A 25929-nucleotide genomic window follows, 5' to 3' on the forward strand; every position below is an offset into this window, starting at 1 on the left:
CAAATGTTTGTTGGGAAATTCTGACCTAAGAAATCCATTCTACTGATAAAGTTGCTGGAAGAATTTTTAGACTCAAGCAACTATTGCACTCTGAATTCATTCTTCATGGAACAGGGCTTAGCAAAGCTGGTACTGGCATTATCAAAAGACAGAGAGGGTTTGTTGAATTGAGCACTTCCGTATTCTGAGCAAGTGTCTTAGGGAGCTAGAAAAGTCCTGACATGCTTTGGCAATGATTGCTACAAAACATTCAATACTGTCTACATTAATTTCTGAAAGAAATTGCAAAACATTTTGATAGTTTTTCTAAAGGACTGAGTTTTATGATTTTGTGTAAATATTTTCACTTAAACCTGAAACTAGAAATTACCAATTAAAAGAATTGTGACAGTGTGGTCATTCACTTTAAATTATCTGTAAATTAATTAATCGAACAACTGTTGTGCATACAGCGAGGATCTCAGAGCTAGGCTCGCATTAGTTACTGGAAATGAGGACATGGGCCACCAGGCTCATGCTATGTGTGCCTAATACTGAGACCTCTACAGTTTATGTCTGATTATGCTGTATCAACTTTTGAGAGATAAAAATCTACGAGTTCTGCCTGCTGTTTTAGAAAGTCTTTGATTCATCCCATTTGCTCTAATCCATAAACTTCAGTCTCTGAAAGGCCTATGTCAAAATGCTTACAATAGATTTTCCCATTTCACTGCATTTCATTACAATAGACCTGCCCATCTCCCTCTGTTCATGGCTCCTGGATTAATCCTTCCAAGACAGTAATTTAATCACTGTCATGGTCAAAAAGGTAGGGATGGAAAATATTAGTATTTAGAGAAACTTTTTGTGTTAATCTCATGGAGGTTTGAGGGTAGAGAAAACTTGGTAGAATTCATAATCCCTGTCACCAGAAGCTACAGGATTGAAGTATAAAAGGGCACAATTCCCCTAACTTTGCCCCAAGGAAAATTTTGAGTCTCAATGCCTTCTATAGCATCCAAGATATAGAGAAATCCACCCAATCATTAAAAAACCTTTTTAAAGGAGAGTATGAATAGGATATATGTTTTAAATGTGATGAGGAACAAAGTATTTTGCTGTCAATGAATGAAAATCTCAATTAAAGTATGTATTGGAGGAATTTAAAAATATCTCTTTTACTCAAATACATATTCTCAGAAACAATTAAAATTCATTTATATCTGTCTACATTTAAAGATTTTCCAGTAGGCTAAAATGACTTTTTGAGGATTCTAATCAAATCAATATAATAGAAAACAACTTGCTAATGTCTGTAGGATAAAAAGAAAATCTCTAACCTTGAAGAAACAGTAAATGCAAAACAATTAAGTCATGGAAATAACAATTGCTGCATTTCAGAATGTGTAGCTTTTGTTCATTTTCATATTACTGAATAATGATTGCATTTTATAAGTAGATGTGTTTGAAAACCTATCTATCACAGGCAAGAGTGGAATTACGAAGGGGATCACGGACTTCACATCTTAATCTTTAGAAATGAAATACTGATTTTTTTTTGGTTTACTTTTTTTCCCCTTAAGAATCAGTCAGATACTTACCTGGCAGGGGAGATACCATGATCACGAAGGTGGTTTTCCCAGGGTGAGGTTTATCCATTGCACTCCGGATGTGCTGACGCCTGCGATTTCCCCAAATGTGGGAAACTCAACTGCATAATTTGTGGTAGTTGGCGACTGCGTTTGAGCTAGAAAAAAAAAAAAAAAAAAAAAAGGAATCAGTCAGAAACTCTTTAGGAATATATGTGGAAAAAGTCTCCTTCTAACACAGGGATCTACGAGTTCTTACCATCTTGGCAAAATCCCAAAGGAAATTTTCCTGACAGTACTATGGCCTTCACCCCAAACTGAACTAACTGAGTCCTTTATAAGGAAGGGAAAAGAATTTGGCCAAAAGTACTAGGGCACTAGCCCATAGGAAGAGTATAAACAGTAACCAGAGCAATCCACTTCACTAAGAGCTTTGGCTTTCCTCCAACAAAATAAATCCCCAATTTTTATTGTGACATTCAAGACACTTTGGAAATTTAATCTACCTAAATTAATTTCCTTATCTTTTGCTACTTCTCTGGTATGCTGACCATACCAGAGCATGACGATATTCCATGCTTTTATTGCCTCCATCATTTTTCTCATATTGTTCTCTTTGCCTTGAATGGCATCACCCAGCCATCAAAAGCCAATAAAATCAGAGTATGTGCAGAAGCTTCAGCATAGCAGAGGTCTGAGAAGTCAAGAACTGGAGCTCAGGAGTTGCTAACACGGAGAAGTTCAGGTAAACATTACGGGCTTTAGATTGAGATCTTGCCGGGAGTACATACTGCTAAGAGTAAAAGTAAACAACAACAACAACAACAACAAAAATAGACAAACAACTTTCACAATTACTGAGACCCAGTCCTAAATCACTTCAATCTGTAATTGGAATAAGGGGAATATTCCCTAACGAACTGCCTCCCAGAGATCAAATACATCCTCTCTGAAGCAATGACAGCTTCCTCTGGAGACTCCTATTCCATTTATAATTTATTTATACAAAAGAATAGCCAGTCTATCAGCACCTACTAAACAATGTTTCATTACTTTAAGGAAGTATTGTTTTGTTTTACATTGAGAATGGTATTGTGGAACTATTAGAAATGAGTACTTATCTTTAGAAAAATAGACTGAAAAAAATCGCTAGGCATACCATGAGGAAAGATTACCAAGAGATGCTAGAAGACAGAGTAACTTAACATATTCAAAATAGTAGAAGACAGGACTGAAAATTTCTACAGAGTTGAAATCTATAAAAAGATCAAAAGGAAAACCTTCACTTAAGAAATATGCTAGCTACAGTTAATAAGTAAACAGATGGCTTAAACAGAAGAGTGGGCATATCTGTAGAGAAAGACAGTATTTCAATAGAACATATACAGTATAAAGTATAAAGCACAGAAAGATAGGAGGGTGAAAGAGAGAGAGAGGTGTGCAAGATAGATAAGAAACATGTATAACTTGTGTCTCAGAAGGAGAAAAGAGAGAGGAGAAAACAAGGTATAAATGGCTGGGCACTTTCTAAAACTAAAGAAAAATACCAACCTGTAGATTCAAGAATTTCTGCAAACCTCAAGTGAGAAAAATACTGAGTGAAATTCAGGAAGAAAAAGAAAATCTTAAAATAAGCTGGAGAAAAAAGGCCCTTTACCTTTAAGGAAGCAACAATAAGATTGAGAGGCACTTCGCAGAAATAAAGTAAAGTAAAATAAAAAGCCAATGTAATGGTAGCTTTTTTTTTTTTTTTTTTTGAGACGGAGTCGCCCAGGCCGGAGTGCAGCGGCGCGATCTCGGCTCACTGCAAGCTCCGCCTCCCGGGTTCCCGCCATTCTCCTGCCTCAGCCTCCCGAGTAGCTGGGACTACAGGCACCCGCCATGGCACCCGGCTAATTTTTTGTATTTTTAGTAGAGGCGAAGTTCCACCGTGTCAGCCAGGATGGTCTCTATCTCCTGATCTCGTGATCCACCCGCCTCGGCTTCCCAAAGTGCTGGCATTTCAGGGGTGAGTCACTGCGCTCGGCCGTAATGATAGCTTCTTAATAACTAACAATAATAATTGATAAAGTAGAATTTAATGCACGTGAAAAAGTCATTTCTAATGAAAGTGAAGCCAAAACATTTTAAAACAAACATCATTAGAGATAACTTGGCATCGGTAAATCTACTGAAACACACTAAATGAAATTCTTCAGACCAAAAAAAAAAGAGAGTATATAAAAACAAGCAACAAAAGAAAAGATGAATAGTAATGGTGAGGGTAAATATGTGGATTAATCTAAATGAATCTTGACAGCATAAAATAAAAATCAGATTTTTATGGAGTTTTGTCTATATAAATAATTAAAATTATGCAATTAATAGCACTAAAGGAGGTGCATGAAGAGAATAAATAAAATTACAATACTTTAAATGTTTAAAGTCTTGCACTTTTCTAGGAGTAGAAATAGTACTTTTAACTACATTTTATTTTCAGTTATACATATGAACTCTGTAGTTTAACAACTGAAAAAATATGTTGAGTTTAGAACAGAAAAGCAAATAAAGCAAACACAGAATAACAAAAATAATTCGTTCAAAAAAGGCAAGAAACAAAAAAATCAAATATAGAACAGTGGGATAAATAGAAAAAACTAGTATAATTGTAAAAATAAACATGGATATACCAGAAATTCCATCAAATGTAAACAGACTAAGTATTCTAATTAAAAGACAAAGATTATCAGAGTGAATTTTAAGAAAATGAAATGTATTCTACTTTAAAGAAACTCAAATGTGAAAATACAGAAAGGTTGACAATAAAAGCATGAAAAGAGATACAGGCTGCAAACACTAACCAAAAGAAAGTTAGTGTAGCTATATTACTGTCAGACAAAATTGACTTTATAAAATGAATTATCACTAGAGAAAAAGATGATATTCCATGATGATGAAACTGTCAGTCTACCAGGAATATATAAAAATTCAAAATTTGCATGCCCCTAGTAACAAGGTCTCAAAGTATTAAGCAGTCACAGAGTAAAAAAGAGAAATGGATATATCTACAATCATAGTAGGGAATCTTTTTTTTTTTTTTTTTTTTGCTTTTTATTATTTTACTTTTTATTTTTATTTTTATTTTTATTTTTATTTTTTATTATACTTTAAGTTCTAGGGTACATGTGCATAACGTGCAGGTTTGTTACATATGTATACTTGTGCCAGGTTGGTGTGCTGCACCCATCAACTTGTCAGCACCCATCAACTCGCCATTTACATCAGGTATAACTCCCAATGCCATCCCTCCCCGCTCCCCCCTCATAGTAGGGAATCTTAACATAACCTTTCTCATTACCTGGTAGAACAAGTGGACAAATTTGGATTTGTAGATACTTTGAACGACTGCAGAATACACATTTTTTTTTATTCCTATAGCATATTAACCATAATTGAACACGTCAAGGCATAAAGCAATTTAAACAAGCTCTAAAGGGTTGAAATCTCACAGATTATGTTATTTGCAATGGTGGAGCTAAAGTAGAAATAAATAATCAATCGAAATCTAAAATTTTTTTCAAAGTTATGCAAATTAAGCAAAAACACATTTGAGCAAGTCATACATAAAAGAAGAAATCACAATGGAAATTAAATTGATTTCTAAAATGTAATGCAACAAAAGCTGTGCTTAAAGGGAAATTTATAGCACTGTTAGAGAAACACAGTCTGAAAAGTAATAATTTAATATACAGTTCAAAATATTAGGAAAAAATAACAGAAAATTAAAAGAAAGTCAAAGGAAGAAAATATTAAACATAAAAAATTTAGAAACATATAGAGAAGATGCACAAAAATAGACAATGACATAGTGAACAGATACAATTGGTACAATTGGAACAATACTATAAGGACTAATCAAAAAGAAAATTGAGAAAGCATAAATTACCAATATCTTGCATACATAATTAGAAAATACAATAAAAGGAATGAATACTAATAGATTTAAAACGTTAATTGAAATGGACAAAGTCATTGAAATCATAATTTATAAAATTTGCACTAAAAAATATAAAAAGCTTTAATAATCCAAAATTTATTTAAGTAATGTAATCCATAATTTCCAGCCCAGGTGACTTCACCAGTGAAATCAAAATATAAAATTTTTATTTTTTAAAGAAAAATAATAACTAAACATAAAGTCTTCCAGAGAATTAACAAATAAAAATACTTTCTAATACCTTTTATGAATCTGTCTAAGTTTCTTACCAAAATTTGACAGGGACTTTACAAGAAAGAAAATTTAAGGGCCAATCTTTCTCTTAAACACAAATGCAAAAGCCCTAGGCAATATAATAGCAAACTGAATTTAGTCATATAATATGCTAATACATTATATCCAAGTTGATTTATTACAGGGAAAAATATCGTATAGCCTTTACAAATTAATAAAATTTACCAAATTAATATATTTAAGGACAAAACTGCACAAATATTTTAAAAGTTGAAAATTTTTTGATAAAATTTACACTTTAAATGTTAAAAAAAATTTAGCTCACCAGAAAGGCAAAAAGACCTTCTTCAATCTGTTAGATGGCACCAAAAAAAAAAAAAAAAAAAAAAAACCCAAAAAACCATTTTATTTAATAGTGACATTGGAAAAAGGTAGGAAGCTCACTATCACCACCTATTTTCAACTTTGTACTGGAGTTCCTAGCCAGGGCAATAAAGAGACAAAAATAAATAAGCAATATAACATTTGGAATATAACATGTAAAACATCAGATATTCACATATTGTATCATTTTAGGTTAGAAACCCGAAGGAATCTAGAGTTGAATGATAAAAAGCTATGAGCACATTTACAACATTGATTGAATAAGGACCATGTAGAACAGACAATAACGTATTTTACGTATTACCAGTATAAAGAAAATGAATTTTTATTTAAAAAATGATATTTACAATTCATTGAGCAATATTTATTTTCTAGGAATAAATCAAACCAAAGATATTTAAGATCCCATATGCTAGCAAACTACAAGACATTACAGAGAGAAAAAAATATCTGCTAAGTGTAGGGATATACCATGTTCATGAACTAAAGGACTAAATACTTAAATATGTCATTTTTTCCTAAATTAATCTATGAATTCAGAACCCTAATTAATATCCTTGCAGGTGTTTTGGTGGAAATTAACAAGCTAATTCTAAAATTCATACAGGAATATACCTGACCAAAAATATATAAGACAATCTTAAAGAAGAAAAAGTTACCATCAGTTATCAAGTTTTATTCTAAATCTAAAATGCAGTGTAATATTAATGAAGAGATAGACAAGCACATTAATTAAACAGTATAGAGAATCCAGAAACAGAGTCACACACATAAGCAAACTAATTTTTTTTTTTTTTGAGGCGGAGTCTCGCTCTGTCTCCGGGACTGGAGTGCAGTGGCCGGATCTCAGCTCACTGCAAGCTCCGCCTCCCGGGTTTACGCCATTCTCCTGCCTCAGCCTCCCGAGTAGCTGGGACTACAGGCGCCCGCCACCTCGCCCAGCTAGTTTTTGTATTTTTAGTAGAGACGGGGTTTCACCGTGTTAGCCAGGATGGTCTCGATCTCCTGACCTCGTGATCCACCCGTCTCGGCCTCCCAAAGTGCTGGGATTACAGGCTTGAGCCACCGCGCCCGGCCAAGCAAACTAATTTTAATGATAAAAGTGGTGCTAGAGAGTAGTGGAGAATGATAGACTTCAAAAAATAATGCAGGATAAGTTGATTATGTATTTAAAAAATGAACATTCACTTCCACCTCATACTTTACAGGAAAGCAATAGTTTTATTGTAACTCTACATTTAAAAGTTAAAACATAAAACTTCTAAAACACATTATCTTTATGACAGTAAGGTAGGAAAATATTTCTTTAATAGGATACTAATTTTCTGACAATAGGGGAATATTTTTAAAAATCCACTATGTTAAGGTAAAAAACTTGTTTTCTTCAAAAGATACTATTTAAAGATTAAAGAAGCAAGCAGTACAGTTGAAAAAAATATTTTTCAACACATATAATGGACAAAGAAGTCCTTTCAGAATATATGAAAACCTATAAAGCAATAAGAAAAGAATAGAAAACCTAATTTTAAAACTGGACAAAAGTCTTGAAAAGGCACTTGACAAAAGAAGACATTCAAATGACATATATATACAATAGGGTGCTCAGCTTCATTGATCATTAGGAAAGAGCAAATTAACTCAATAAATACCTAAAAGAAAAAGACTGATGATACAACAAAAATGTTTAGCTGTTGCTGATGGCAGAATAACCTAATGAAACAATTTTGTGAAACTGGCTGCTCGTGTATATTCCCTATGACTAAGCAACACCACTTCTCAATATTTGTTTAAGATGAAGTTGTGCATATGTTGATCAAAACACATGTATAAGAATGAGTACAGAGGCCAGGTGCGGTGGCTCACGCCTGTAATCCTAGCACTTTGGGAGGCCGAGGCGGGCAGATCTTGAGGTCAGGAGATCGAGACCATCTTGGCTAACACGGTGAAACCCCATGTCTACTAAAAATACAAAAAAATTAGCTGGGCGTGGTGGTGGGCACCTGTAGTCCCAGGTACTCGGGAGGCTGAGGCAGGAGAATGGTGTGACCCCAGGAAGCAGAGCTTGCAGTGAGCCGAGATTGTGCCACTGCACTCCAGCCTGGGGTACAAAGCGAGACGCTGTCTCAAAAAAAAAAAAAAAAAAAAAAGAATATAGAAAGTTAATTCATAACAGAAACAAACTGTGAAAAAACCAAATGCCTATTATCAGCAGAGTGGAGAAATGAATTCTGGCATTTCCAAACAAAGGAATGCTGTACAACAATTAGAACAAACTACAACAAAGCAGGGATGCATCTCCCAAATGTTGTTTTGCAGAAAATAAGCCAGACAGAAAAGAGCAAGTACTGTATAGAACCACTGATGTAAGTCCCAAAATTAAAAAAAAAAAAAAACTAATATGTATTTTTAGAAGTCAGGCAAGGGGCAACCTTTGCATGGGGATTAGGATTGGTTACTGGGTCATCAAATGCTCTTCTGTGATATTTATAATCTTTTTTTTTTTTTCTTGATCTGAGTGCTAGCTATACAGAGGTATGTTTACTTTGCATAAACACCCATAGGTTAATGTATTTTTCTATATGTACATGGCACTTTAAAAAAATATTTGTTAAAAACAGTGTCAGTGTGCTAAGTGAGTGACTATGTTATTTACTTTCATCTGGATGAACTATACCATCGAACCGCCCTGAACAAAGCATCTGAAGAAGAAGCCAATGGCCAAAGAGTCACTAGATTTTCTTCAAGTTTGGAAGAAATTTTATCTACTAACTCATAGGAAAAAACAGAGTCCCAGTTGAAACTGTTTTTAACATTTTGTTGGAAAATTGGATGGCATGAGATTTATGTCACAGATCTGAGAAATGAAGGGATGAGGGTGGGTCAGTTTGAAGACTATCACAAGTTTACAATAGGATGGTTATGAATAAGATAATGCATCTCATCTTAAATCTCTCCTGAGATTTATATATTATAGAGGAAAAGGAAAATAATGGTAAGAACAATAATTATGTAAAATTCATATAGTGGAGTCATAGTGACAGTGGCTGACTAACGGACTCTGAAATTCTACCCCTTCATAACAGCAATAGAAAAAAATGGTGAAAATTATCAGAATCAACTTTTTTGGAAGTCTGGAAATCAACCAAAGGCTTACATGCACTTGAACTTTAGTTCCTGGAAGACTAACTTCAAAGGCTGGTTTTTAGTTCATCTGATTTAGAAATCCCCAGTGCCAAAATCACTACCTAAGTGGAGGTGTTTTCTGTAAAAATTTATATCCAAATGTTTTAGTCACTGCTGCCTGAGGTATAGATAAAAGTTGGGTCAAACAATTGACTAACTGAAACCTTCAGAAGAATGACTAGGAAAGGAAATGTGTATAAGGGCTTTGGAAAGCTCTGACATATTTCTTGGAATGTAAAAGGCCATGTGCCTACCTAGAACTGTAAACATGCTCAGGATAGTCCTGAGAAGGTCCTGAGTTCTCACTTTTTGTTAACCTTCAGTCTCTGCATGAGCAGGAAGTGAGGGCTGAGGCATAGTTGTAATGGCCTTGTCGAGTGATGAAGGCATGTGCCCCAACATGTACACAAAGGCTCCCAGTAAAGACTAGGAGACTTGGGTGTGTGTTCTAGGCATTAAAAAAAAATCTCTGGCCAATCTCTGACCTCTAAACTAATGGAACTGTGACTTCAGTGGCAATACATAACAAAAAATTCTCTCTTAATGTAGAGAATTAATTATAAAAAGTAACTAAATGTATTAGTCCTTTTTTACACTGCCGATAAAGACATACCCAAGACTAAGCAAGCTACAAATGAAAGAGGTTTAGTGGGACTCATGGCTCCACGTGGCTGGGGAGGCTTCACAATCATGGTGGAAGGCGAGGAGGAGCAAGTCACATCTTACATGAATGGCGGTGGGCAAAGAGAGAGCTTGTGCAGGCAAACTCTTGTTTCTATCAGATGTCGTTGAGACTTATTCACTCTCATGAAAACAGTACAGGACAGACTTGTCCCCATGATTAAATTGTCTCCCACCAGATTCCTGCGACAACACATAGGAATTATGGGAATACAAGGTGAGATTTGCGTGAGGAGGAAGAGTCAAACCATATCACTAAACAAATAACAAGCACTATATGCAGTAACAGTACACTCTGGGGAGGAGAGGTGATCTGAATACCAGAGTTGTCATGTTATAATACTAAAGAGATGCACTTTATTATTATTAATATTATTTTTTGATGGGCTTATCACAATTGTGTACATTTTGGGTTACAATAAAATGTTTGAATACAGGTATACAATGTAGAAGTACTACATCAAGTTGTTCAACGTATCTGTCACTTCACTTACCTATCATGTTTTACTGTGAGTCATTTGACATTTACTCTCTTATTTTTAGATATACATTATTACTGACTATAGTTACCCTGCTGTGCAATAGATCTCAAAACCTATTTCTCTTGTCTATATGAAACTTTTTACCCTTTGATCAGCACCTTCCCTTCTTCTCCCTTCCTCCACTCACCCAGCCTTCGTAAGCATCTTTCTACTTTCTATTTTTATGAGTTCCACTTTTTTTACATTCCACATATAAGTGAGATTATGCAGTATTTGTATTTCTGTGCTTGGCTTTGTTCATTTGTTATTTTGTCCTCCAGATTTTTTTAATATGACCCAGAAAACACAGGCAACAAATGCAAAAATAGCCAAATAAGATGACATCAAACTAAAAACCTTTGCACAACAAAGGAAACAATTAACAAACGGAAGCAACCGTTTGTTGTTACAGATGACAGAATTTCCCAACTTTAAAATGCTGAATAGTATCAAACTGTGTGTATATGCCACATTTTAAAGATCCATTTATCTGTTAGTGGACTCTTAGGATTATTCCATATCTTGGCTATTGTGAAAAACGCTGCTATGAACATGGGAGTGCAGATATACATTCCACGTATTGATTTCTTTTTCTTTGGATATACACCCAGAAGTAGAATTACAGGATCATATGGTAGGTCTATTTTCAGTTTTTCGAGAAACTTCCATATCATTTTCTGTAGTACCAATTTACATTCCCACCAACAAGGTACAAGAATTCTCTTTTCTCTATGCCCTTACCAAGACTTGCTATCTTTCACCTTTTCGACAAGTCATTCTAGCAGGTATAATGTGAAAACTCATTGGGGTTTTAATTTCTATTTCTGTAATGACTAGTGATGCTGAACAGTTTTCAAGTACCCACTGGCCATTTGTATGTATTACTTTTGAGAAATGTCTATTTAGGTTCTTTACCTTTTTTAACTGAGTTGTCTTATTGTTACTGAGTTAATTAGCTGAGTTCCTTATATGTTTCTAATATTAACCCCGTATCAGATGTATCACTTACAAATATTTTCTCCCATTCTGGGGGTTGTCTCTTCAGTTTGTTAATTGTTTCCTTTGCTGTGCAAAGGTTTTTAGTTTGATACCATCCTATTTGGCTATTTTTGCATTCGTTGCTTGTGCTTTCTGGGTCATATTAAAAAAAAAATTGTTGCACAGACAAATTTCATGGAGCTTTTCCTCTGTGTTTTCTTTGACTAGTTTTCCACATTGAGATCTTATATTTAAATCTTTAATTCATTTTCAGTTGATTTTTGTGTATATTGTGAAACCAAGGTCTGATTTCCTTCTTTTGCATGTGGGTAACTAATTTTCCCAAAAACCATTTACTGAAAGAGACTGCCCCTTTTCCAGTGTGTGTTCTTGGTACCTTTGTCAAAAATCAACTAACCATAAAACCACCTTCCATTGTCAATGGGTCTGTTTTTATGTCAGTACCACCCTGTTACAATTACAATCACTTTATGATATGCTTTGAAATCAGGGAGTGTGATGCCTCCTGCTTTGTTCCTTCTGTTCAAGATTGTTTTGCTATTCATGGTATTTCATGGTTCCATATGAATTGAAGGAGTGCTTTTTTCTAGATATGTGAAAAATGACATTGGAATTTTGATAGATATGGCATTGAATCTGTTCATTAGTTTGGGTCGTATGGACATTTTAACAATATCAGTTCTTCCAACTTTTGAACATGGGATATCTTTCCATTAAAAAATATTTCCTTCACTTTCATCAGTGTTTCATATTTTTCAGTATACACGTCTTTTACCACCTTGGTTAAATTTACACATAAGTATTTAGCATTTTTGTTGCTATTGTAAATGGAATTGTTTTCTTAATTTTAATATGTAGAAATGTTATTGATTTTTGTGTGCTGATGTATCCTGCAACTTTTTTGAATTCAGTTTATCAGTTCTAACATTTTTTTGGTGAAGGCTTTAAGATATATATATACACACAACACACACATATATGCACACACACACATATATGTATATATATATATGATCGCTGTCAGCATATGGAGACAATTTTATTTCCTCCTTTCCTTTTAGGATGACTTTTGTTTTTTTTCTTTTGCCTAATTGCTCTTGATAAGACTTCCAGTACCATGTTGAAAAGAAGTGGTGAATAGTGGGCATTTTTGTCTTGTTCTTGATCTTAGAGAAAAAGATTTTAATTTTCCACTGTTTAGAATGATATCAGCTGTGACTTTGTAATAGATGGTCTTTATTGTACTGCGTTACATTTTCTTTATACCTAATCTGTTAAGGTTTTTATTATGAATGAATGTTGAAATTTGCAAAATCTTTTTTACTGCATTTATTGAGATGATCATATGACTTTATCCTTCATTTTGTTGATGTGGTGTATTACATGTATTGATTTGCATATGTTAAACCATCCTTGCATCCCAGGGATAAGCACTACTTGATCATGGTGAATGTTTCTTTTAATGGGTTGTTGAATTCAGTCTGCTAATTTTATTTGAGAATATTTTGCATTTATATTCATCAAGAATATTGGTCTGTAATTTTATACTTTCTACTTCAAGGACAAGTGTTCTTGTCCAGCTTTTGGCATCAGGATAATGCTAGCCTTCTAAAAAGAGTTTGAAAGTATTCCTTCTACTTCATATTTTGGAAGGGTTTGAGAAGAATTAGTATTAACATTAAGATATTTGTTACAATTCAGCAGTGAAGACTTCAGGTCTTGGGCTTTTCTTAAATGGGAGACTATTTTGTCTAATATAAATACAGCTACTGCTGCTCTCCTTCAGTTTTCATTTGCATGGAATATCTTTTTATACACCCTCACTTTCAGTCTGTGTGTATCCTTACTAGTAAAGTGAGTTTTCTGTAGGGAGCACATGGTTGGCTCCTATTTTTAAAATATATTCATCTACTCTAGGTATTTTGATTGGAAAGATTAATTCATTCACATTCAAGGTAATTATTAATAGGTAAGGACTTGCTTCTGCTGCTTTGTAATTTGTTTTCTGATTGTTTTGCAGGTCATTTGTTAATTTCTTCTTCTCTTTCTGTCTTCCTCTGAGGTTTGATGGTTTTCTGTTGTGATATGTTTTGATCTTTCTTTTTACACTTTGTGCTACTACTATAGGTTTTTCTTTGTGTGTGTGGCTACCATGAGACTTACATAAGACATCTGCTTCTTATGACAGGTTACTTTAAGGTGATAGCAACTTTAACTGCATACGAAAACTACACTTTCACTTCCTCTCTTTTACATTTTTATTTTGATGCCAAAACTTGCTTTTTTTTTTTTAGTAATTTGTATTCCTTAAAAATTTATTGTAGTTAGAGTTATTTTTGATAGTTTTGCCTTCTAACTTCTATAGTAGAAATAAAATTGCTTTACATACCATTCTTATAGTAATAGAGAATTCCGAGTATGATTATACATTACTTATTCCACTGAGTTTTTAACTTTCAATTTATTTTTACTTTATTAATTAATAGCCTTTAATTTCAACTTCAAGAACTCCCTTTAGTAGTTTCTATAAAGAAGGCCTCGTGGTGATGAACTACCTTAACATTTGCTTGTCTAGGAAAGTTTTTATTTCTTTCCCCATTCTGAAGGTCAGGTTTGCCACATAAAGTATTTCTAGTAGGCAGCTTTTTTCCTTCATTACATTGACTGTTTCTTCATTACATTGACCGTTTTCTTCTGGCCTGCAGTACTTCTGTTGAAAAATCTACTGAAAACCATTTGGGATTTCTTTTGATAATTTGATGATGACATGTCCTGGTAAACTCCTTCTCAAGTTGAAATTGATTGGTGACCTCTGAGTTACTTATACCTGGATCTTATTTAATTATTCAACTTAATTATAAATTAAGTTAAATTTAATACCAGAGCAACCACCAAGAACATTCAAAAAATATAGTAAATGAAATGACAAAGGAATTAAAGTGATACACTAGAAAATATCTGTTTAACACACAAGAAGGCAGTAATACAAGAAGTGAGGAACAAAAAAGATAGGACATGTAGAAAAAAATAGCAAAATTGTAGAAATAGGTTTAGTTGACCCTTGAACAACATGGCTTTAAATTGTGCATGCCCACTTATACATGGATTTTCTTCTGCCTCTGCTACCCCTGAGGCAGTAGGACAAACTCCTCCTTTTCCTTCTCAGGTTATGCAATATGAAGAAGATGAAGATGTTTTCTCTAGCTTACTTTATTGTAATGATACTGTATATAGTACACATTTCATATAAAATATGTGTTAGTTGACAGTGTATGTTATTGGTAAGGCTTCTGGTCAACAGTAGGATATTAGCAGTTAACTTTAGGGTTAACTTTTAACCAATTAAAATACAAAAATTAAGACTAAAAAAGCCATAATGAACTATATGCTGTCTTGAAGAAACTCACTTTAGTTTCAAAGACATAAGTAAGTTGAACTTGAAGGATGAAAAAAATATATACTGTGCAAACAGTAACCAGAGAAATATAGAGTGGCTACAATAATATGAAACAAACAAGACTTTAAAGCAGAAGTTGTTACTAGTGACAAAGAAGGACATTATGTATTGTTAAAAAGGTCGACCCATCAAGATAGAAACATTATAAATACATATACATCTAATAATAGAGCTTCACAATAGAGATAGAAAAGCTGACAGAATTAAGGGGAAAATAGAGGATTAAATAATAAAGACTGAAATACTGCAATTTCACTACTGCATAGAACAATTAGAAAGATCAGAAAGAAAATAGAAAATTGAACAACACTATAAACCAAGTATACCTAACAGCTAGCTATGGAATACTTCATCCAACAGCAGCCTAATACACATTTCACAAGTACAAATGAATATTCTGTAGAGCAGATCATATTTTAGGCCACAACAGACATCCTAATACATTCACAATGATTAAAATTATACAAAGAATGTTTTCTGATTGTAATGGAGATAGAAGGAAACTTTCTCAACCTGACAAAGGTGTCTATGGAAAATCCAGTTAATGTTATACATAATGGTGAAAGTCTGAACATTTTCCCCATAAGATCAGAATAATACAAGGGTATCATTCTATTTATTGTTGTGCTACAATTCTAACCCTAGTGTATTAGTCTGTTCTTACAGTGCTATACCTGAGACTGGCTAATGTATTTCTAAAAAGAGGTTTGATTGGCTCATAGTTCTGCAGGCTGTACAGGAAAAATAGCAACTTCTGCTTCTGGGAAGACTTCAGGAATCTTCCAGTCACAAAGGAATGCAAATAGGGAGTGAGAGGTCTTACATGGTGGAAGCAGGAGCAAGAGAGAGTGATGGGGGAGGTGCTGCATACTTTTAAACAACCATATCTCTTGAGAACTCACTCACTATCACAAGAACAGCACCAAGCAGATGGTGCTAAACCATTCATGAGAAATCCACTTCAATTATCCAACCACCTCCCTCCCATCAGGCCCCACTTCCAACATTGGGGATTACAATTCAACATGACATTTGGTGAAGACATAGATCCAAGCCATATCACATGGCAACTAGACAAGGAAAAGAAGCCAAATACATACATACTGGAAAGGAAGAAATGAAACTATTAGAGATGTCATGATCTTATACATAGAAAAGGCTAAAGTGAAGAAGGATCAAGATGACCCACAAAATGCAGGTACTATGTGCTTTCACCATGGGGAAGAGCCAGAATAGGAAGTAGATACTCAAATTTCAAACATATCTTCTAGGAGAGAATGTTTGGATTCATTAGAAAAGAGATGGAAAGCACCAGAAATAAGTAAGAAGAGAGTTTGAGGCAGATTGTCCAGCTAGGAACTTACTGAGAGTTGGCAGAAACTCCTTCATGTGGGGAAACAGTAACAGAGAAACACCCAGACCTCTGAAATGAACTTTAACAAACCTGGCATGGGAGAAACCATCCACCCACTAGGTCCTGGTGCCTGACATATGGAGCTGCCTAGAATTTGCAGAGATGTTGCTCCAGAAAGGGTTCCTAAACAGTATCCCACAGTTATCTGAGTCTGGAGCAGCCTCAGGCAGGAGTCATTTTCAGAACCAAGATGCTGTGGACCCATAGACCATGGTTGCAGCCACTGTGCTGCTCCAAGGAGGGAGAGGGGTGAATAGGTGCACCCATGCACCCCTGGGGAGGTGCTTGCTGCCCTGCTACAAGTTACTGTTGAGACTGAGATATAAGTGGATCCCACTTCCCCGGAGTCTTGCTCATGCTGCTTGTCTGGATGGTGTCCCATCCTCTCTGATTCCAACCCAAGGCACCATTTTGAGTGCTTAGTAGTGGGCTGAGCCCTGCCTTGGACCTGAGCTCAGGCTGACAAGGTTACAGCCACTCCCTGACCAAGGACTGACAGAAAATCCAGGCTATCCCATGCATATATATTGTCCTACCCAGTGCTCTGCAGCAGGCTGCTCTGAGACTGAAACATGATCAGACCGCATTCTTCACAGCTTTTTGCTCACACTGCTTGCTTAGGTCATGATCTACCCTTTCTGCTCCCAGTTCAAAATTCTAACCTTGTCTTGATTTTGGGCTGATGCACTCTAGCTGCCACCCAGCCAAAGAGGGACAGGGAAGCCACGTTCTCCTGTGCATACCTAGGACAATACTCAATGCCCTGCTACAGGCTGCTGTGAGACCAAGATTTCAGTGGACCACACTCCCCAAAGCTTCTTGCCTACTCACTAGAATGGGACCACACCCTCCCCAGTCACAAGCCAACAACTGACACCATTTTGAGAGTAGATAGACAGCATTTGGTGACCTGGCAGCAGCAGCTACAGCAGGTATTTTAGTCTCGAGACGGAAACTGGAGTGCTTGCTCTTGAATGAGGGAATGGTTCCACAGCCAGAATTGAACACTGCGTGTGGAGAGTACCTAAGCAGTAGGTGCTGCAGTTAGGCTCTCTCCCATCACTGAACTGGGGGTGGGGGGGTGGGAAGATAATCATGGAAGCTGAAGGCAGCAAGACTTGCAGCTAGGGACAACTTTGTGACCTAGAACCAGTCTCCAAATGTCATTGCTGGGTGCCCCAGCCTGCTCTCTTGCTCAGCTTGGGGAGAGTGCTCTGCCAGCTCCAAAGAGTGGAAAGGAGGTGGAGCTCACTTCCCTGGAGATCTAACCCTTGGCACAATCCACCCCTGAATGGGGAGTGCTGCCTGCCAAAGTTCTCTTGAGTCAAAGAAAATGTGAACATGGTGCCAGCTTCTGAAGGTGTCACCACCAAAGCCCAGTAATGGAGGTGGGGGGCAGTCATCTCTCCATCCTGCCTCCCTCTTTGGTGCACCTTTGTGGACTCAGCTGTGGCTCTTCCCATTTTGGACCAGGGAAGATGGACTAAAAGAGATCATTTCTCGGGCTTCTCTAGTGCCTCCACGTCACTGAAGATGAATGTGTATGCACTGGGAAAAGGCACTTTTCATGCTTCTCCGTTGCTTCCACTCCTGCCCCTATGCGCTGGTTCCTATTCTTAAGTGCCACCTACCAGACTTCAGCCTGACTTACACCACCAAACAAAATTACATTGCTACAAAAAGTGATGTCTGAGAAAGCCACTGCACAAACCTACCTGCAACCGAAAAACTTGTACAGACCCTTGATACCCTGAAAGCAGCCAGAGACAAATCCAACTGACCATACACAACATACAACACAGTTATTACTCCTGAGGGGAAAAACCAATAAAATATTAAGAGGTACCATCCAAAAGATAGCAAATTCAAAAAAAAAAAATAGTGTTGGCTTTCTCAGATGAGAAGAAACCAGAAGCATAAGAACTCTGACAATACAAAAAGCCAGAGCATTTCATCGACTCCAAAGGATCTCACTAGCTCCCAAGCAATGGCTCCTAATCAGAATGAAATGTCTGAAATGACAGATACACTATTCAAATATGGATGGGAAAGAAACTCAATGAGATCCAAGAGAAAGTTAAAATCCAACACAAAGAAGTCAGAAAAATGGGCCGGGCGCGGTGGCTCAAGCCTGTAATCCCAGCACTTTGGGAGGCCGAGACGGGCGGATCACGAGGTCAGGAGATCGAGACCATCCTGGCTAACACGGTGAAACCCCGTCTCTACTAAAAAATACAAAAATCTAGCCGGGCGAGGTGGCGGGCGCCTGTAGTCCAGCTACTCCGGAGGCTGAGGCAGGAGAATGGCGTAAACCCGGAGGCGGAGCTTGCAGTGAGCTGAGATCCGGCCACTGCACTCCAGCCCGGGTGACAGAGCGAGACTCTGTCTCAAAAAAAAAAAAAAAAAAAAAAAAAAAAAGAAGTCAGAAAAATGATCCAAGATTTGAAAGATGACATAGCTATATTAAGAAAGAAACAAATAGAACTTTTGGAATTGAAAAATTTGCTACAGAATTTCAAAATACAGTGAGAAGCCTTAAAAACAAACTAGATTAAGCAGAGGAAAGAATTTCAGAGCTTAAAACCAGTCATTTGAATCAACTCAGTCAGCAAAAATAAAGAAAAAATATTTTTAAAAAATGGACAATGACTTCAAGAATATGGGATTATGTAAGGTAACCACATGTATGACTTAATGGCATTCCTGGGAGAAGAGAAAAGAAAGTAAGCAACTTGAAAAAAATTTGGGGGATCTAATTTAGAAAAATTTGCTCAATTTTATTGGACAGGTCAACATGCAGATAAAGGAAACTCAGAGAACTCCTGCAATATACTATATAAGAAGACCATCCCCAAGACACATAGTCATTATACTATCCAAGGTCAATGCAAAAATATTGAAGTCCAACTATTGCTCTTTGCTGATGGTATAATTATATCCATAGAAAACCCTAATGACTCCACTCAAAGACTCCTGGAACTGAAAAACAAATTCAGTAAAGTTTCAGGATATGAAATTGATGTACAACAATTGGTAACATTTCTATACACCAGTAGTGTTCTAGCTGAGAACAAAATCAAGAACACAATCTCAAGAAAATGAAATATCTAGGAATTCGTATGACAAAGAGATGAAAGATCTCTACATGAAGAACTACAAAACTGCTGAAAGAAATCATAGACAACACAAACAAATGAAAAAATATTCCATGCTCATGGATTAGAAGAATCAATATAGTTTTTATAAAATAACCATACTTTCCAAAGCAATCTATAGACTTAATGCTATCACTCTCAAAATACCAGTGCCATTTTTCACAGAATTAGAAAAAATCTATTTTAAAATTTATTTGGAACCAAAGAAGAGCCCAAATAGTCAAAGAACTCCTAAACAACAACAACAACAAAACAGAAAGCTGGAGACATAACATTGGCTGACTTCTAAGTTTATTCTAAAGCTATTAAAGTAAACCTTAAAGCTACTAAAGAAAGCTGGAGGCATCACATTGGCTGACTTCTAAGTTCATTCTAACGCTACTAAGACAAGCTTCCAAAGGTAAAGTAAGCTACTAAAGCTACTAAAGTAAGCTTCTAAAGTAATCCAAATAGCATGGTACCATTACAAAAAAATATACACATAGACCAATGGAACAGCATAGAGAATCTAGAAATAAACCCACATTCCTACAACCATGTGATCTTCAACAAAATCAACAAAAATAAGCACTGAAGAAAGGACTCCCTATTCGACAAATGGTGCTGGGATAACTGGTGAATCACAGTGATTCTGGTGAATCATTCTATCAAAAAGTCACGTGAGCCCATATGTTTACTGCAGTCCTATTCACTATAGCAGAGGCATAGAATCAACCTAGGTGCCCATCAATAGAGGTTTGGATTTAAAAAATGTGATACATATATACCCTTGAATACTATGTAGCCATAAAAAAGACCAAATTATGTTCTTTGCAGCAATATGAATGGAGCCGGAGGTCATTATCCAAGTGAACTAATGCAAGAACAGAAAAGCACACACTGCGTGTTCTCACTTATAAGTGGGAGCTAAAAATGGAATACAAATGAATGTGAAGATGGGAACAATAGACACTGGGGACCACTAAACAGGGGAGGGAAGGAGGGATTGGGGAATGGGGTGAAGAACAATCTGTTGGTTACTGCCAGAGTGATGAGATCACTGGGATCCCCAAACCTGTATGTCATTCAATATACCCAGGTATCAAACCTGCACATGAACCCTTTAATCCACAATAAAAGTTGAAATTATTTTTTTAAAAAGGAAAATTCTTAAAGGTATTAGGGAAAAGCCAAATTACCTATTACCATATTTCTCAGCAGATATTTTACAAGCCAGTAGAAATTATGGCATATTTTTAGCATTCTTAAAGAAAGAAGTGCCAGCCAATAATTTCATATCTTGCTGAACTAAGCTACATAAACAAAGGAGAAATGAACTGTTTCCTAGACAAACAATTGCTAAGGGAATTTGTCATCAAAAGACCAGCCTTACGAGATATGCTTAAGGGAATTCTAAACATGGAAACTAAAGAACAATTCTTGCTACCCCAAAAGCACGTGCAAGCACACAGCCTATTGATCCTATAAAGCAACTACACAATCAAGACTACAAAAGAAGATAGAGAGATCTCAAATTAACAACCCGATTTTGCACCTAAAAAAACCGAAAAATGTAAGAACAAACTGAATCCAAAGCTAGCAGAAGAAAAGAAACAATCTAAATTAGAGCAGAACTAAATAAAATTAACCCCCCTAAGTCGTACAAAGAATCAGTGAAACTAAAAGTTGGTTGCTTGAAAGAGTAAAGAAGATTGAAAGATCACTAGCTAGATTAACCAAAAAAGTAGAGAGAAGATCCAAATGAACACAATCAGAAATGACAAAGGTGACATCACAGTTAATCCCACAGAAATACAAATGATCCTTAGAGACTATTATGAAAATATTTATGCACCTAAACTAGAAAATCCATAGAAAATGGATAAATTCCTGGAAACAATCTCCCAAGATTGAATCAGGAAGAAACAAATTCCAAACAGACCAATAATGAGTAATAAAATTGAATCAATAATACAAAACCTTCCAACCAAGAAAAGCTCCAGACCAGACGGATTCACAGCCAAATTTTACTAGAAATACAAAGAAGAGCTATCAAAGTCGAGCTGGTAGCAGTTTTCCTGAAAGTACTAAAAAAAAAAAAAAATAGAGGAACAAGGAATCCTCCCTAACTCATTCTAGGAAACCAGTATCATCCTAATACCAAAATCTGGCAGAGACACAATAAGGAAAGAAAACACTATAGGCAAATACAAAATACTGGCAAAATGAATCTTGCAGTACATCAAAAACTTAATAGACCATAATCAAGTAGGCTTTATTCCTGGGATGCAAGGATGGTTCAACAAACACAAATTAATAAATGTGACCTAGCACAGACAGAATTAAAAACAGAAGCCATATGATCATCTCCACAGATGAAGATAAATAATTTGATAAAATCCAACATCCCTTCATGACAAAAATCCCTCAACAAACTAGGTATTCAATGAACATGCTCAAAATAATAGGTGCCATGTATGACAAACCCACAGCCAACATCATATCCAATAGGTAAAAGTTGGAACCATACCCCCTAAGAACTGGAACAAAATGAGGATGTCTACTCTCACCACTCCCATTCAACATAATACTGGAAGTCTTAGCCAGAGAAATCAGAAATGAAAGGCATCCAAATAGGAAAAGAGGATGTCCAATTATCTTTACTCACAGTCAATATCATACTGAACAGGTAAAAATTGGAGCCACATGCCCTAAGACTGGAACAAAATGAGGATGTCTACTCTCTCCACTCCCATTCAAAATAATACTGCAAGTCCTAGCCAAAGAAATCAGAAATGGAAAGCATCCAAATAGGAAAAGAGGATGTCAAATTATCTTTCTTCAGTAATAATAAGATTGTATTCCTCAAAAACCCTAAAGATTCCACAAAAAGGCTACTAGACCTGATAAACAACTTCAGCATAATCTCAGGATACAAAATTACTGTACAAAAATTAGTAACATTTCTACGTAGCAACGACATGCAAGCTGAGAACCAAACCAAGAATGCAATTTCATTTACAACAGCCACAAAAAATAAAATATCTAGGAATTCATCCAACCAGGGAGGTGAAGTGAAAGATCTTTACATGAAGAACTACAAAACTGCTGAAAGAAATCATAGACAACACAAACAAATGGAAAAGCATTCCATGCTCATGAAATGGAAGAATCAGTATAGTTAAAATGTCCATATTGCCCAAAACAATCTACAGATTCAATCTATTCTTATCAATTATTCTTATCTTACAGATTCAATCTTATTCTTATCTTATCAAAATATCTATTATCATTTTTCACAGCATTAGAAAAACCTATTCTAAATTTTATTGAAACCAAAGAAAAGCCCAAATACCCAAGGCAATCCTAAACAGAAAGAATGAAGCTGGAGGCATCACATTGGCTGAATTCTAAGTTTATTATAAGGCTATAATAATCAAAATAACATGGTACAAGTACAAAAAATAGATACATAGACCAGTGGAACAGAATAGAGAACCTAGAAATAAACCCACACACCTGATCTGTTCTTCAACAAAATCTACAAAAATAAGCAATAGGGAAAGAATTCCCTACGTAATAAATGGTACTGGGATAACCAGTGAGCCACAGGCAGAGGAATGAAACTGGACCTCTGCCTCTCACCATATACAAAAATTAACTCAAGATGAATTAAAGATTTTAATGCAAGACATGAAACTATAAAAATTCTACAAGTAGATCTAGGAAATCCTCTTGTAGACATTGGCTTAGGCAAATAATTTATGACTAAGTCCTCAAAAGCAAATTCAACCAAAATAAAAGTTGATAATTGGGACCTAATTAAACTGAAGAGCTTCTACACAACAAAACAAACTATCAACAGAGTCAACAGATAGCCTGAAGAATGGAAGAAAATATTTGCAAACTGTGCATCTGAAAAAGAACTAATATCCAGAATCTATAAGGAACTTAAATGAATCAAGACAAAAACAAATAATCCCATTAAAAGGTAGCCAAAGTTCATAAACAGACACTCCTCAAAAGAACACATGAAAGCAGACAACAAACATATAATAAATGTTAAAGATTATTAATTGTCAGAGAAATGAAAACTGAAACCGCAATGAGATACCAACTTATGCCAGTCAGAATGGCCGTTATTAAAAAGTCAAAAAAACCCAGATGTTGGCAAGATTGTGAAGGAAACAGAACACTTAACCACTGTTGGTGAGAATGCAAATTAGTTCTGTGGAAAGCAGTTTGGGGATTTCTCAGTTATCCTGGCACCATTTATTGAACAGGGACTCCTTTCTCCATTGCTTATTTTTATTAATTTTGTTGAGGATCAGATGGTTTTAGGTATGTGGGTTTATTTCTAGGTTCTCTGTTCTGTTCCACTATATGTCTATTTTTGGTAATGGTATCATGTTATTTTGATTACTGTAGCCTTATAATAAACTTAGAAGTCAGCCAATGTGATGCCTCCAGCTTTGTGCTTTTTGTTTAGGATTGCTTTGGCTATTTGTGCTCTTTTTTGTTCCAAATGAATTTTAGAATAGATTTTTCTAATTTTGTGAAAAATTAGGTCCGTGGAAAGCAGTGTGGAGATTTCCCAAAGACCTAAAATAGAATTACCATTTGACCCAGCAATCATGTTACTAGGTATATGCCTAAAGGAAACTAAATCATTTTAAATCACATTACTAAGTATATGCCTAAAGGAAAATAAATCATAAAGACGCCTGCACTTGTATGTTTATCACAACACTGTCGAAAATGGCAAAGATATGGAAACAACCTCGGTGGCCTTCAATGGTGAATTGGATAAAGAAAATGTGATACATATACGGCATGGAATACTGCATAGCTATAATAAAGAATGAAACCATGTCCTTTGCAGCAACACGAATGCAGCTGGAAGCAATTATCCTAAGTGAACTAATGCAGGAACAGAAAAGCAGATGCCACGTGGTCTCACTTATAAATGGGAGCTGAACACTGGGTACACATGGACACAAAGATGGGAAAAATGAATACTAGGGATTCTACATGGGGTGGTAGGGAGGGAGCCACAGGTGGGAAAACTACCTGTTGGGTTCTATGTTCACTACTTGGCTTATAGAATCATTAGAAGCTCAAACCTCAGTCCCACATAATAAACCCCGTGTAACAAATCTGTGCATGTACCCCCAAATCTAAAATTTAAAAAGAAAACCCTAAATGATAAGCAGACACACGCACACACACACACACACACACACACACACACAACTACTAGAGCTAATAAAGAAGTTTACAGAAGTTTCAGGACACAAATATCATTGTAATTCTCTACACTAGCAGTGAATAATTCACAAATGAAAATAAGAAAACGATTCTACTTAAAATAACCTCAAAAGGAATATAATATTAAGCAACACATTTAACCAAAAGGTCAGAGTTATATATTAATAAATACAAAATATTGTAAAAAAATTAAAGCCTAAATAAATAGAAAGACATCCTGTGTTCATGGACTAAAATACTTCATATTGTTAATATGACGATACTCCCCAAATTGACTCACACAGATTCATTGCAATCTTTATGAGAATTCTAACTGCCTTGTTTGCAGAAATGAACAAACTGAACCTTAAGTTCTTACGGAAATTTAAGAAACTTTGATTATTCAAAACAAATTTGAAAAATAAGAACTTGTGGCAGAATAGATATATAGATTAATGTAATAGAATAGAGAGTTCAGAAATAAACCCATGTATCTACAGTCAGTTGATTTTCTACAGTAATACAAACACCATTTAATGGAGAAAGAAAGAATAGCTCAAAGGTAGAAACAGCCTGCATTTTAATCAACTGATATAACGGATAATCAGTGTGGCATATGTATATAATGGAATATTATTCTGCCATTAAAATGAATAAGTACTGACTCATGCTGCAACATAAATGAACCTTAGAAACTTTATGCTAAGTGACAGAAGGCAGGCACAAAAGGCCACATACTGCATAATTTCATTAATGTGAAATGTCCAGAATAGGCAAATCTAAAGAAACAAAAAGTAGATAATTGGCTCCCAGGGACTGGAGAGAGAGAAAAATTTGGAGTGACAGGCACAGGTTCTTTTAAGAAAATGAAGATATTCTGGAATTAGATAGTAGTGGCAGTTGTATAATAATTGTGAAGACATTAAAGATCACTGAATTTTACACTTTAAAATGATGAATTTTATGCTATATCAATTATGTCTCAATTTAAAATATAAAAAATTATATAGTGGGTCATGTAGATCTCCAAATGCTTTACATATATTCACTCTTTTAATCATAATAATGATCCTATAAGATTTTCACTATGTCTCCCCTCATTTTATATATAGGGAAACTGAAGCATGAAAA

The 25929-nt window shown here is 35.4% G+C and overlaps 1 non-coding gene across 1 annotated transcript; it reads left to right on the forward strand.

Moving 5' to 3' along the window:
* The first annotated feature begins 1572 nt into the window (after positions 1-1572).
* On the forward strand, positions 1573-1731 carry LOC117095491. Its single transcript, XR_004442027.1, has one exon. It is a non-coding gene; the product is annotated as a U1 spliceosomal RNA (small nuclear RNA).
* The last annotated feature ends 24198 nt before the right edge of the window (positions 1732-25929 follow it).

Source organism: Trachypithecus francoisi, unplaced genomic scaffold, assembly GCF_009764315.1.
Source record: "Trachypithecus francoisi isolate TF-2019V2 unplaced genomic scaffold, Tfra_2.0 Lachesis_group13, whole genome shotgun sequence".
In the NCBI taxonomy this organism is placed as follows: domain Eukaryota; kingdom Metazoa; phylum Chordata; class Mammalia; order Primates; family Cercopithecidae; genus Trachypithecus; species Trachypithecus francoisi.